This window comes from Schistocerca cancellata, chromosome 8, assembly GCF_023864275.1.
Source record: "Schistocerca cancellata isolate TAMUIC-IGC-003103 chromosome 8, iqSchCanc2.1, whole genome shotgun sequence".
Lineage (NCBI taxonomy): Eukaryota > Metazoa > Arthropoda > Insecta > Orthoptera > Acrididae > Schistocerca > Schistocerca cancellata.
Genome location: NC_064633.1, coordinates 484148092 through 484164407, shown reverse-complemented (window position 1 = coordinate 484164407; position 16316 = coordinate 484148092).

Below are 16316 nucleotides of genomic sequence, written 5' to 3'. Positions count from 1 at the left end.
TCACCAACTTTCTCCTCCGAATGTGAAAATATTTTGTTGACGCCGACCTACATAGGGAGAAACGATCACCATATTAAAAGAAGGGAAATCAGAACTCCCATGGAAAGATATAGGTGTTCGTTTTTTCCGCACTCTGTACGACATTGGAATAATAGATAATTATTGAGAAGATGGTTCGGTTCGATGAACCCTCTGCCAGGCACTCAAGAATGATTTGCAGATTATCGATGCAGATGTGGGATTTCACTCTGTTCCTTGCAAACATAGTAGAGCTCCTTTCCGATATTGTTCCTACACGCGTAACAACATCTTACCAGGTACAAGTACATCTGTGTGTAAGGGTCACGACCAGTTCCGATCAGATAGTTGTGTATCGTTTCTGCTTGCTAATGTTATCGCTGTGCGCGTACGACACGAGGCTCCGTGTACGAGCGTGTACAAATGTCTGCATCAGAAACCGCTGCTTTGTTATTGGCGGCAGTTGTTCCACGGTGAGCTGGCTCCGGGACGTGCACAAGACGTGACAACCACGGCGCCGCTGACCTCTGCCCGTCAGAAGCCATCTCTCAGCTGCGCATGTTGTCAGAAATCGTTTCGGTGTTGTCGGTCCCTTTGCTTCAGACCGACCGCTTTATGCTGTCAAGTTGCCTTTAGGTCTAGTTTCTCAAATGGCCTGAACAAACTCAGTCAGGTGAATGGGCACGAGGTAGTGTCATGAAGGACCTAACTGTTGCATTCTTTCCTCCATTTATTCCACTCACACGTTCAAATGAATGCAAAAGTCAATTACCACAGCCCTTTTCTATTTCGAATATTTTATTTCCTTTTTTTTATTTTCGGCATTTGGCACGAAAAGTATTGTACACGCATACATGTTACAACACATTTAAAAAATTGCTTACAAATCTGGGCTTAAATATTCATTTTTTGAAAACAGATTATCTGTGTGTTGCCGATAAGATCTATGTGTGTGGGGTTCAACTGATAAGAGCTATAATGTAATTTGAGATGCCAATATATATGCATACTAGTTGAGTAACTATGTATTCATTGCAGTTCTGTTAGTCCATCTCGTCCTTCTCCCTCCATTTGACCATCTCCTCCGCCAACCTCTCTGTCCATCTCCACCTCACCACTTTCTCTGACCACCTCCTCCACTCCCCACTGCCAAACTCCTCTTGTCCCTTTTTTTATCCATTTGCTCCTCTCCACTCTGTCTGCCATCTGCTTCTTCCCCTCCTGTCCACTTCCTCCACACTCCCTCTGAACTCATTTCTCCTCCCCTCTATTTCCTACTCACGCCATTCATTTCCTACTCCCCCCCCCCCCGTCTCTCAATCCACCTCCTCCACTTCCTGTTCTCCCTCCATTTCCCCCTCACTATGTCCGTCCTTCCTCCCTCATATCTACGTCCTCCTCCCTACTCTCTGTCTGCCCATCTCTTCTTTCGTCCTTCTCCCTCCACTTTATCACTCCTACCCCAGTAGGAGGCTGCTGCTTCTTACATCCACAGTATGTCTTTCCAGACAGTAATATGTGTTCCACGTTTGGATGAAATCGGTCCAAGGGTTTAGGAGCAGCTTTTTACTCTTTGCTAGAGTAGACAAATGTTACACACACACATCAAAAAAAGTTTTGCATCATCCCGGTTCCAAGAACTCCTGAAGACAGACGTTGACTATGGATATTGTATCACATACACTGTCCCTTTGACTGTTCAGAAGTGTCACTAAACCCGCCCAAAGATGTAAACAACCATGCATGAGCAGCGTCTATTAGACGGAGGGGTTCCGACAGACCATCAATTCCAGTCATTCCAGCAGGAAGGAGGTACACCGCTCTTGTTGTCTGTAGTTCAACCACGCCTAGACGGTCAATACCACTGTTCGATCGCGTCTGCAATGTTACTTTGTGCCAGGAACAGCTCACAACAAGAGAAGTGCCCAGGAGTCAAAGAGTGAACCAAAGCGATATTGTTCGGACATGGAGGAGATACAGAGAGACAGGAACTGTCGATCACATGCCTCACTCAGGCCTTCCAAGAGCTACTGCTGCAGTGGATGACCGCTACCTACGGATAATGGCTCGGAGGAACCCTGACAGCAACGCCACCATGTTGAATAATGTTTTTCGTGCAACCACAGGACGTCATTTTACGACTCAAACTGTGCACAATACGCTGCATGATGCGCAACGCCACTCCCGACTTCCATGACGAGGTCCATCTGTGCAACCACGACACCATGCAGCGCGGTACAGATGGGCCCACCAACATGCCGAATGGACAGCTCAGGATTGGCATCACGTTCTCTTCATTGATGTGTGTCGCATATGCCTTCAACCAGACAATCGTCGGGGACGTGTTTGGAGGCAACCAGGTCAGGCTGAACGCCTAAGACACACTGCCCAGCAAGTGCAGCAATGTGGAGGTTCCCTGCTGTTTTAGATTGGTATTATGTGGGTCCGACGTACGCCGCTGGTGGTCATGGAAGGAGCCGTAACGGCTGTAAGATACGTGAATGCTATCCTCCGACCGATAGTGCAACAATATCGGCAGCATATTGGCAAGGTATTCGTCTTCATAGACGACAATTCGCGCCCCCATCGTGCACACCTTGTGAATGACTTCCTTCAGGATAAGGACATCGCTCGACTAGAGTGGCCAACATGTTCTCCAGACATGAACCCTATCGAACATGCCTGGGATTGACTGAAAAGGGCTGTTTATGGACGACATGATCCACCAACCACTCTGAGGGTTCTACGCGGAATCGCCGTTGAGGAGTGGGACAATCTGGACCAACAGTGCCTCGATGAACTTGTGGATAGTATGCGACGAAGAATACAGGCATGCATCAGTGCAAGAGGACGTGCTACTGGGTATTCGAGGTACCGGTGTGTTTAGCGTATGGGATCACCAACTCTGAAGGTCTCGCTGTATGGTGGTACAACATGTAATTTGTGGTTTTCATGAGCAATAAGAGGGGCGGAAATGATGTTTATGTTGATCTCTATTCCAATTTTCTGTACAGGTTCCGGAACTCTCGGAACCGAGGTGATGCAAAACTTTTTTTATGTGTGTATATGTCGCAATATATATTTAACATATTTCATACATATCTGTACATATATCTCACTTGTATCTGTCGCGAATTTTCTCCTGCAGTTTCGATTTCTCGCAGCTCAATCTGTATGACTTCACGTCTTCTGAATAATGTGTTCTTCAATGGTATCATTTTGCAGGCACGTTCAGTACTTTATGTGCATACCGTCTGCAAAATGTATCGTAATTACAGCTAGTAGTAAAGAAGTATTAAACTAAAACGTCATGCCTGATGTGGCAGTTTTACTGCATGATCAGCGAAAATGTAGAAACCGACAAACTTCTTTCGTTTGATAATTTTGTGGTGGTTTTCAGCGAGAAAAAGTTTCGCAAACCTTTGACATTAAGTATAAAGCTTGTTGCAAGTCAATAAGTAATCTCATTCTCAAATAGTGGATGAATAAATTGTTTAAATTCGAGCATCTTGAACTACACTACTTTTTCATCCTAATCGCTGCCCGATTGACAGGGAGATGATTCTTACCCCCCCCCCCCCAAGCTATTCTTGCAAGATTATAAGAGATATGTATACCAAGTGCGGTTGAAATTGGTCCAGTGGTTTAGGAAGACCTGTGGAACACACACACAAACATACAAATATGAGCAGGGCCATATTGTAGGAAATTTAATGTAGTTAAATATTGTAGATTCGTTCCCGCTAGAGGACACAGTTTTTGAGTTATTCAATAAAAACGTAGAAAAGTGGCCTTCAAACGCAGCCTCACTCCCAAATTCATCCCTACCGTTCAGGATTTCTAGTATATTGTTCATGGAGTACCTTCTTAACACTGTACAAAAATTTACACTAATTATTTCCCACATTCGATCTTTTTTGGTCTCCATTGATTGGCCTAATTACGCCAATGGCTTAGTCGAGAATTCAAAAATTCTAAAATCGACGTTTGTGTAAATTTTACCTAACAATTTTATGCATTTTAAAGCATGAAATAACCATTTACAGTGTTGTATTCGTCAGGTCTTCTGAGTACGAAACTGATGTGCTTGTAAGTGTCAAGTTTGGATCGAACGTAATCAGTTTTAACGTAATGTTTACAAAAATCATTTTCCTCTTATTATCATCACGGGCCTGTTTAAATTAATAATGTTAAGGAAATGGCCGACTATGCAGGTGGCGTAAAATCAATAGAGGGCAAAAAAGGTCGAATATCGGGAATAGTTCGTGTAGTCGGAAATTTTTGTATGGTGGTAGGAGGGAGTGATACGAACAAAATGCTAGAAATACTGACTGGTGAGGAATGAGTGTGGGTGTGGAGGGGGCATTTGAAGGTAACTTTTGTACATTTTTCTAGAATAACTCTTAAACCGTGACCTCCAACGAATACCTATCCCACTACAAAATATCACTACATTAAATTTCCTACAGAAAGACTGTGTTTATTTGTTCTGTATATATATATATATATATATATATATATATATATATATATATATATATATATATATATATATATATACCTCAGTGAGGAGAGGGGCTAGTGTAATTGTTTAATACAAACCATAAAAAAATGCACGGAAGTATGTTTTTTAACACAAACCTACGTTTTTTTAAACGGAACCACGTTAGTTTTGTTAGCACATCTGAACATATAAATTGTCGGCCGCGGTGGTCTAGCGGTTCTGGCGCTGCAGTCCGGAACCGCGGGACTGCTACGGTCGCAGGTTCGAATCCTGCCTCGGGCATGGGTGTGTGTGATGTCCTTAGGTTAGTTAGGTTTAAGTAGTTCTAAGTTCTAGGGGACTTATGACCTAAGATGTTGAGTCCCATAGTACTCAGAGCCATTTTTTTTTGAACATATAAACAAATACGTAATCAGTGTCGTTTGTTGCATTGTAAAATGCACATATAACCAAATACGTAATCAGTGCCGTTCGTTGCATTGTAAAATGTTAATTACATCCGGAGATATTGTAACCTAAAGTTGACGCTTGAGTACCACTCCTCCGCTGTTCGATCGCGTGTATCGGAGAGCACCGAATTACCTAGGGATCCAAAGGGGACGGTGATGGACCTTAGGTACAGAAGAGACTGGAACAGCACATTACGTCCACATGCTAACACCTTGTTATTGGTCTTTTTCACTGACGCACATGTACATTACCATGAGGGGTGAGGTACACGTACACACGTGGTTTCCGTTTTCAATTACGGAGTGGAATAGAGTGTGTCCCGACATGTCAGGCCAATAGATGTTCAATGTGGTGGCCATCATTTGCTGCACACAATTGCAATCTCTGGTGTAATGAATGTCGTACACGTCGCAGTACATCTGGTGTAATGTCGCCGCAGGCTGCCACAATGCGTTGTTTCATATCCTCTGGGGTTGTAGGCACATCACGGTACAAATTCTTCTTTAACGTACCCCACAGAAAGAAGTCCACGGGTGTAAGATCAGGAGAACGGAACGGGCTGGCCAATTTATGCGTCCTCCACGTCCTATGAAACGCCCGTCGAACATCCTGTCAAGGGTCAGCCTAGTGTTAATTGCGGAATGTGCAGGTGCACCATTATGCTGATACCACATACGTCGACGCGTTTCCAGTGGGACATTTTCGAGCAACGTTGGCAGATCATTCTGCAGAAACGCGATGTATGTTGCAGTGCTCTCCGATACACATTATAGAACAGCGGAGGAGTGGTACTCAACCGTCAACTTTAGGTTACAATATCTCCGGATGTAATTAACATTTTACAATGCAACAAACGGCACTGATTACGTATTTGTTTATATGTTCAGATGTGCTAACAAAACTAACGTGGTTCCATTTAAAAAAACGTAGGTTTGTGTTAAAAAACATACTTCCGTGCATTTTTTTATGGTTTGTAATAAACAATTACACTAGCCCCTCTCCTCACGTTCGGTCTGTGGAATCGGTTCGTCAGTATTTGATGTGGTTTACGAAATATATCCAGCGGTAACGTTAGGTGACTCACCCTGTATACATGTGTGTGTGTGTGTGTGTGTGTGTGTGTGTGTATGTGTGTGTGTGTATGTGTGTGTGTGTGGAATTGCCACATTGCCGTAATGGATACTGGGAGTACCACAACGTAATGGGCGGAAGCTCTTGCCCCGTCTCTTCCACAAAAACCTGCCTATGAATACCACACTTAGAAAAAGCGAATAAAATGTGGTTCAGATCAGCATAAGAGATATTGTGACCGTAATAATAAGGAAAATTCAAGATTCGTATTCCATGAAGATCTGCTGTGAAGTATGCATGATAGAGACGCATATTAATTCCTTTGTTAACATTTTGTCATGGAACCAAAGTTTATGTGGAATGGTATTCGAAGCGTACCACTTGCTATTACTACACGTAAATAAATTCTAGTCTTGTTTCCGATGGATATTAATTTTCTCCTTAATCTGTACAGTAAGGTATGATTAAGGATGCCTTCTGACTCACTGTTACATATAGTCAACATGTAGATCAATGTTCGTTTGTTACCTTAATGGCTATTGCTTCTGCTCCGAAGATGGAGGAGGGAGAGGTGTGGGGAAAAAAATTAACTGCGATAGTTATAACCACAAAAAAGTGCACCCACCTGATCCACTGGATCCTATTTCTGAACCATCTGTAAATATTACTATCTTCGAAGCTCTAGTTCATGACATCATTGTTCCAAGTATAAGGAGAGTACATTGTCAATTTACAATAATGGCACATCATATTGCTTAATTGATAACTGAATGGGAATTCAAATGACGCACTAACCTCATTTTTGTAGTTACGACACTGACCCTTTTAAATGGTGTCTGACATTATATTTCTATCATTGACAGCCACGTACTGCGTTGAGCTTCAAACCTGAAATTATACGGTCAGTCAGCCAGACCATGCCTGATTCGAGAGTAGCATACCTGCGTGTTAGTACAAGTACCTCGCTTTCGGCTGGTTTTCCATTCTCTTTCAGAAAAAAATGTTGGGCTCTTCTCAAAGTAGCACGCCCAGTAATACCGGCCTCCACAGCCGAGTCCACTACTGCACTCCTGTGCGGTGGCACTCGACTCTGTGGTAGTCATTTCGAACCGTGGTGGTGGCTGAAACTTGCAGGCGAGAGGAGGAGAGACGGTAGCTTTAATTCCCTGATCCCAGACTTTGTGCCAATGTGTTAGATGAAATTCCTGACCTGTTGCCGTACCCTCAAAGAGTAAGGGCGTGTGTCATTGTTGATGGTAATCTGTCTGTCGGATGAGGACATTAAGTCCCCTTCGCGTCATTCGGCCAACAATGCTGCCGCAATGGCACTAACAGTTCCTGTTAGATAGACCAAGTAAAACACTGTCAGGCTTAGCCAGCAATTGGACTGATGGCCGTCGGCGTCTGCCGAGCGCTGTTGGCAAGCAGGGTGCCCTCAGCCCCTGTGAGGACAATTGAGGGGCTATTTGATTGATAAGTAGTGGCTTCGGACACAGAAAGTGACAACGGCCGGGAGAACTGTGTGCTGACCACTTGCCCCACATGCCCCTCCATTTCGGCATCCACTGATGCCTGTCAGCTGAGGATGACACGGTGATCGGTCAGTACTGTTGGATATTCCGAAGCCCGTTCGAAAGTGGTTCATCTTATTCGAGAGGAGTAGGTTATATGCGGACACGAGTACTACCCTTTTCCCTTCTGTCTCCATCACACAACATAACCAGGACACTGTATGGCTGTCACCTGCACTCAACAGATAAACTAAGGACAAAACATTGATATATCTGGTGGGGATAAGGGGGGGGAGGGGGGAGACACTAAACGCGAAGGAATGAAGTTATTTCCCTTTAGGCGTCTGAGCTTACCCCTCTGTGTCTCCCAGCCGACAAAGCAATAAGACCTTTCTTTAGCTTCGTAATGAGGAGTATAGTGGCGAGTCTCACAATCATGAAATAGAACCACAAAACGGAAGCCAAATGGCCTTTTCTTTCACTATTCTCGAGCAGTTACCATGTTCTCAGCTTCATCACACACAGTGTTATTGTTGTCTTCAGTCCGAAGACTCGCCTAATACAGTTCTCTACGCCAGTCAGTTCTGCTCACGTCTCTTCATCTCTGCTTAGCTAGTGTAACCCACATCCACTTGAACCTGCTTATTGTAGTAAAGCCTTGGTATCCATCCAAAAAAACCACCATTGCCTTCATTACCAAACTAATTATTTCTCTATACGTCGTATGACTCCTGTACACCTATCCCTTCTTTTACTCAAATTTCTTTTCTCCCTGATTCTTGCAGTATCTCAGTAGTTGCCGATCTCTCCACACAATCTTAAGCAACCCCTCTGAAAATATTCCACACATTCCAGACAAACATGTTCAGAAAAGATTTCCTAACTTATAAGTGTTCCCCCCACACTAACCCCTTTCCCTCGCCCCTTGCGGCTTTACATGCGATAGATCTTGCCGTTGTCTGATAGCTTGTATGTCTCAACGGCATAAATAGATATATATACTCGTAGTTAGTGCAACAACATTTGAGGGGTATCTGTAGAGAGCCCAGACTAACGTATAGTTCCCGAAGAGAAGCAGCAGCCTTTTCCGCAGTTACAGGGGCAACAGTCTCTGATTACTAACAAACATGGCCTTTAACATTAGCCAATATGACCCTGCTACGTTGATACTGCGAACGGCTGAAAGCATGAGGAAACTACGGCAGTTATTGTTCTCCAGGACGTGCAGCTCTACTGTGTGGGTTAATAATGACGGGATCCTCGTGGAAAAAAAATATTCCGAGGGCAAAACAGTCCCCCATTCGGATCTCCGAGCGAATAAACCTAGTGTCCTACGTGTCGGAGCGTTGAATGTTAGATTCCGTAATCGGGTAGACAGGTCAGAAAATTTAAAAAGAGAAATGGATAGATTGTAGTTAGGTATATTTTGAATTAGTGAAGCACGGTGGCAGCAGGAAAAATTTCTGGCTAAGATAATACAGTAGAACCTCGATAATCCGACCTTGGATGGTCCGGCTCCCCGATTAGTCCGATCATTCCATTTCCGGTATTTGTGTACGTACACAGGCCGGTGCTATAATACTTATCGATGACTCATCGTCTGCCATTTGGATCACTAAGTTGTTGGCCGTTGCTAGATACGATAGTTCTATCAGTTTTAGTATGAAATAATTTGTTTCTAACTCGATCAACAAGTGTCATCTTATATAAATTAATGACAGTGTTCTTATTACATATTAAATTCTGTAAAACAAAATAATGCCACCAACTATGCGCGAGCATGTGACGTTGTCTTTACGTTGAGTCCTGTGACGTAAATGAGAGCGTCAGTACAACTGAAGTTGGCTGCACAACAGAAGCAGAATTAACTGATGGCCAAATCATTGACGCTGTAACTCGAACAACCGATGAAACGTGAAACATGACGACAACCAATCTTGGGCTCGAGTACCACATACAGATGATGAATATTGCTATGGTATAGCCTTTCAGTACATCGAACAAACCACTCCGTCTCCTCTCAGTAGACATTTTATGAATTTGGAAACGACGGTAAATGCCGCAAAATCAAAGCTGTGGTCTGCTATGCGAAAGAACATTGTAGAGTTTTTTTTCGTCCTGCTTAAGAATAGAACAATTTTTACTGCGTGATTTATCTTGTTTTAATCAGTTAAGCGCACGTCAGTTGTGTGTCAACGCAGTAGTGTAATAAGATATCTACAGTAACAGTAACAGTATCTCACCATACGAAACAGATGTATTTTAGAGGGCAGACGCTGTTGTACACTAGAGTTTCGCCTAAGATTTTTAGTGCGAAAACCTTTTTTTTCGTTTTGATACTGTTTCAACATGGATCTATACTTCAGACAGTATTTCCAGTTGAACATTAAAATTGTGCTGTACTATATTGTGATATCAGTGGCAATAAAAGTGTGCCTCTGATAATCTGACCTTTTTTGAGTCCCGACCATACTTTCTGTCCCGTAGGGGACGGATTAGCGAGGTCCTACTGTATACAGTTATAAACACAATAACAAACAAGGGTGATGCAGGAGCTGAAATAATAATGAATAAGAAAATAGAAATACGGCAAGTCTACTACGTACAGATAATAAAATACTAAAAAGAACATTCTTTATCACATAAAAACTCTTTTACTCATCAGTGGTGACGGGTTTCAACCCGACGTCGATCATTCTCAGACCATGCTCCAGTGATGACGTGTGGAAACGATGGCACAGAGCAGGTATTGTGGAAACCACCCTCTGATTTCAACAGCAGTATTATATTATTAATTCATTGCGAGCGCTGCTGTTCCCAATATGTTTACAAAGATTACCATGTACAGCATAATGAACGTGTTATCATGGCCATCTACAGTAGTATAAGTGTATATGGTTACTAACACCGCAGGTGATCAGAGGCTGAAAGAACCTAACTGTGATTAGAGACTGGAATAGCGTAGAAAGAAAAAGGAGATAAGAGAAAATAGTAGGAAAACATGGACTGGGGTACAGAAGACAAAAGGGAAGTTGCTTGATAGAATTTTTCACAGAGCACTATTTAATCATTGTTAACAATAACGAAGGAATGATACATACGTGGATGAATTCTGGAGACATCAGAAGCTTTCAGATAGGTTATATGATGGTAAGGTTTCGAAACCAGATTTTAAACTGTTAAACATTTTTTAACCTTTTTTAAATGTTCGGTTAATAAGTTACCGTCTCTTTATCTAAGAATAGATGATGAATGCAGCTAGCCGCTATCTCTGTGTAATGTCTTGTCTGTATAGACGTGTATCTGTTGCCTTTAAGATCCCTTCACCTTCACACATAAATCTATACAGTAAAGTAAGGCCCACCCCGTTCTTGGCTGATCCGTGATAAGACAGGCGAAAAATTAGACTAATGGAGGATTATTAGTATTATCTCTATTTTCATTCGCTCTCTCTCTTTCTCTCCTTTATCTATGTACAGTTTTTAATATAATATTTCATTACGTGAAATCAGCCAAATAGGATCTTTGGTTGAGTCCTTCGTCTTGGTAATCAGCGGCTGGCTTGCTGTAAGAGATCTTTACATTTATTATTACTGTTAAACAGTGCAGTCAGTCGGGAGAATCAATCGTTTGGACAATTTGTTCCTTTTACGAAAGAGTGCGAATTCCAGATGTGTACGAAGCCTTTTTGGACGATTTAACACAGACTCAGTGATTGCAGGCTCTCTTCGACACAGCTGAAACTTCCCCACTAATTACAGGGCCAACGTGATCATCAAATGATTCAGAAAAAACTCATTCGTTCATTCACTCCAGAACAAAAAGTCACAAACCTTATTTATGGAGGAAATTATGTATTAAATCCATCTCCATTACATGTCCAGATCTCCGGTGATTCCACGCCTTAATTATCTTCCGTTCACAGTCTCTTTCTCTTCAAACAAACCGCTAGCGGCACAAATGTTAATTGGCTCGCTTTAGCGAGAAGAAAAGCAGAATATGTATCTCTCAGAAACACGTCAATCCCTCAACAGATACTCCAGAAGCTGTCCTAGTTACCACTCCAACAACATTGGAGAATGCATATATGCAACTCTGTTATTTCAAAGAATAAACGCACTAGAAAATACTTTGGCGTCGACGAGCTGTCGCCGCATATATTACGAGAAAATCAGATCAGATAACTTTTCCAAAGTGAATGAATGTGGATGGTTTGATTGAAAATGATTAATTGGTGCGTGGTAGAGGGTATTTTCTGTGGGGACATTACAATTTCCAGGAGCAGAAGCGGACGCTGATCGTAATTTGTTGGTATGTGCGGCAGACAGAAAGTGAATAAATTACAGATAAGTAACGAATTAAGAATATGTGGCTTGGATACATTGAAAGCGGTCGTTGAAAGTTTCAAAAGGAGTATTAAGCAATGTTTAAAAGTACAGGGGAAAGGAACTCAATATAAAACGAATGGGTAGCTTTGACAGATAATAGTAAAGGTAGCAGACGATCAAATGGGCGAAAAAATAAGGCTCAGTACAAGTTCTTGAATAAAACACGAGATATCGAATTTAACTGACAAAATGAAAACATTAAAAAATACAGCTAATGAAGTAGTCAAAATGGGATACAGAGATCTAATGACACTGACAGAAAGTGAGGAATGGCTAGACGAGAAATGCAAAGCTGCAAGGCTATGCGTGGCTATGGGAAAGATAGCTGCCGCCTGAAAAAATCCTTGGAAGGTAAGGGAACCATTTGTATGAATTTGACGAGATACAGTGACAAGCCTGTATTCAGCAAAGAGCTTGCTGAAATATGTGGCAGTGCCATACAGACAGAGAAGTGGAATCAGATCAGAATGGGATGGGAGATGTGATACTGTGTGAGGAATTTGGGAGAGCGCTAAAGATCTAAGTCAAACAACGTATTTGTAACAAACGACTTTGCATCAGAATTATTGAGATCCTTGAGAGAACATATCGTGAAAAAACTATTTCCCTTGGTGTGCAAGATAGATGAGACAGTCGAAATGCGCTCAGATGAAAAACAGAATGTAATAAATCCAAATCCGCTAAAGGAAAGTGCTGACATGTGTGACAGTTACAGAATCGTAAGTTTAATAAGTCGACGTTGCAAAATGCTGACACGAATTATTTACAACTGAATGGTAAAACACGTGGAAGCCGCCGTCGGGAAAGATCAGTTTGGGTTTCAGAAACATTTAGGAACACGCGAGTGGATAATGAGCCTACGATTGGGAATATACACTCCTGGAAATTGAAATAAGAACACAGTGAATTCATTGTCCCAGGAAGGGGAAACTTTAGTGACACATTCCTGGGGTCAGATACATCACATGATCACACTGACAGAACCACAGGCACATAGACACAGGCAACAGCGCATGCACAATGTCGGCACTAGTACAGTGTATATCCACCTTTCGCAGCAATGCAGGCTGCTATTCTCCCATGGAGACGATCGTAGAGATGCTGGATGTAGTCCTGTGGAACGGCTTGCCATGCCATTTCCACCTGGCGCCTCAGTTGGACCAGCGTTCGTGCTGGACGTGCAGACCGCGTGAGACGACGCTTCATCCAGTCCCAAACATGCTCAATGGGGGACAGATCCGGAGATCTTGCTGGCCAGGGTAGCTGACTTACACCTTCTAGAGCACGTTGGATGGCACGGGATACATGCGGACGTGCATTGTCCTGTTGGAACAGCAAGTTCCCTTGCCGGTCTAGGAATGGTAGAACGATGGGTTCGATGACGGTTTGGATGTACCGTGCACTATTCAGTGTCCCCTCGACGATCACCAGTGGTGTACGGCCAGTGTAGGAGATCGCTCCCCACACCATGATGCCGGGTGTTGGCCCTGTGTGCCTCGGTCGTATGCAGTCCTGACTGTGGCGCTCACCTGCACGGCGTCAAACACGCATACGACCATCATTGGCACCAAGGCAGAAGCGACTCTCGTCGCTGAAGACGACACGTCTCCATTCGTCCCTCCATTCACGCCTGTCGCGACACCACTGGAGGCGGGCTGCACGATGTTGGGGCGTGAGCGGAAGACGGCCTAACGGTGTGTGGGACCGTAGCCCAGCTTCATGGAGACGGTTGCGAATGGTCCTCGCCGATACCCCAGGAGCAACAGTGTCCCTAATTTGCTGGGAAGTGGCTGTGCGGTCCCCTACGGCACTGCGTAGGGTCCTACGGTCTTGGCGTGCGTCCGTGCGTCGCTGCGGTCCGGTCCCAGGTCGATGGGCACGTGCACCTTCCGCCGACCACTGGCGACAACATCGATGTACTGTGGAGACCTCACGCCCCACGTGTTGAGCAATTCGGCGGTACGTCCACCCGGCCTCGCGCATGCCCACTATACGCCCTCGCTCAAAGTCCGTCAACTGCACATACGGTTCACGTCCACGCTGTCGCGGCATGCTACCAGTGTTAAAGACTGCGATGGAGCTCCGTATGCCACGGCAAACTGGCTGACACTGACGGCGGCGGTGCACAAATGCTGCGCAGCTAGCGCCATTCGACGGCCAACACCGCGGTTCCTGGTGTGTCCGCTGTGCCGTGCGTGTGATCATTGCTTGTACAGCCCTCTCGCAGTGTCCGGAGCAAGTATGGTGGGTCTGACACACCGGTGTCAATGTGTTCTTTTTTCCATTTCCAGGAGTGTAGATTGAAGAAAGGAAAACCTGCGTTTATAGAGTTGGAAGGTTTAGATAATATTTTTTGACGATGTTGGCTAGAATGTACTCTTTGAAAGTCTTTCGGTTGCAGGGAAGATTATCTACAACGTGTACAGAATCAGACTACAGTTCTAAGAGGCAAATGAAATGAAAGGGAAGCAGTAGTTGAGAAGGGAGCGAGGCAAGGTTGTACTCTAGCCCCAATGTTATCCAATCAATACACTGAGCAAGCATTAAAGCAAAAGAGACACATGTAAACAGAATTAAAGTTCATGGAGAAAAAAACGGCGAGTTTCAGCAAAATTCTCTTGAGCATTAGGCTGCGTCATTTTTAAACTAAAACCGCTATTAAAACTATTATTTCGACCGTCTTTCCAACGGTTCTCTTTAAGGCGACTAAGCTGCTGGTTTAAGTTCATGATATTACGTGCATATCGTCCCATTTCGGCTGTTACGTCACAACTGACGAAACATTTCTTAACGTCACTGGATTTGGACATTTCATATTCAAAACGCCTGTGGAGCTGTGGAGCTCTGCTACTCTATCAGGCTTCTAGCAGGCAAGAATGAGTCTGCAAATTGTACCTTCTTTATCAGCTTCTTTAAACCATTTAATGGTATCGGGCCTCTCCTCAGAACGATTTAGTCGGCGATATTCTGTCAGTGTTGGAATGTAACTGCTGCCGTTCACACGAAACAGTGTCGCCAACAGCGCACGGTCTCCCATCTCGATAGCCGTACTGTTCAGTCACGTTTTGGTTGTCAAATGTCATGGTGTCATACAAACAGCTAATAGCGTCAGATTTACACCTAGTGGCCACAACTGAAACTAATTTGTTTTCCAGCGTAAATCGCTTCCGCATTAACGCATTAGCATTTCTACCAAGTTTCACAGCCATAGGATAATTACAGCAGACTCTGGACCTCCGCGAGTCGCTGCACCTTAATTATAACCATCCGGTACCTGGCAGAAGCAGGCATGGAAATAAGCTTAACAAAAAGTGATGAAAATTAGCAGGAAAAGTGAAAAAAATGAAGGGTGTAAATTGCAATGGAAAAATTATTAAAGAAGTACTTGTTTTCAAGTATTTAAGAAGTAAATTAACCAATAAAGGAAACTTCAAGGATGAAATTTTGGAGAGAACAGAAAACTATTCGAAATTTTATTATTGTGTATTGGAATAGTGAGATATTGGGAAATACCAATGCAAAGATCGTGACATAAGAGTCGTATTATATGCCAGTTTTGACCTGTGGATCAGAACGTTGGGCTTCGACAAAGAAAGATCTGAGCAGAATACAAGCAATAGAGACACGCTTTCTACGAAGGATCCTAGGTAAGACGTCAAGATACAGGATGAGAAATGAAACAATAGGAAAAGCACTCCTAAAAGAAAATGTACAGAGTAACGTGCTGAAACGGTTTGGTCACATCAAAAGAATGGAGCCAGAAAGACTTCCAATAACAGCCTTAGAACGGACAGAATTTGGACGAAGACCACGAACAAGATGGAGAGCAGATGAAGGATGATGCGAGCCGAAGAGGACTGCAATGGGAGGAGAAGCTAAATGACAGACTGTGGGAGGAAAGAGAAATTTGGAAGAGGCTCTGAGAACGACCTGTATAAGTACAACAGTTTCCGGAAGAAGAAAAAGAAGAACCATTAAAATAACTTCGTGACTACTTTTAGTACTCTGGGGCCAGCGAATAAGTTGTTAATAGGGCTTAGGACTCAATCGTCCTTCTCTATAGCTGTACGAGTCTCTGTGTTTGTGCTGTGGCGCTTAAGATGGCCAAGATGGGGATATCTTTGAATTTAGCTGTACGGGTATGGTTCAAGTGGCTCTGAGCACTACGGAACTTAACATCTGAGGTCATCAGTCCCCTAGAACTTACAACTACTTAAACCTAACTAACCTAAGGACATCACACGCATCCGTGCCCGATGCAGGATTCAAACCTGCGACCGTAGCAGTCGCTCGGTTTCAGACAGTAGCGCCTAGAACCGCTCGGCCACCGCGGGCGGCTGTACCGGTATGTCAGAAATCATTACTAGTAGAGGG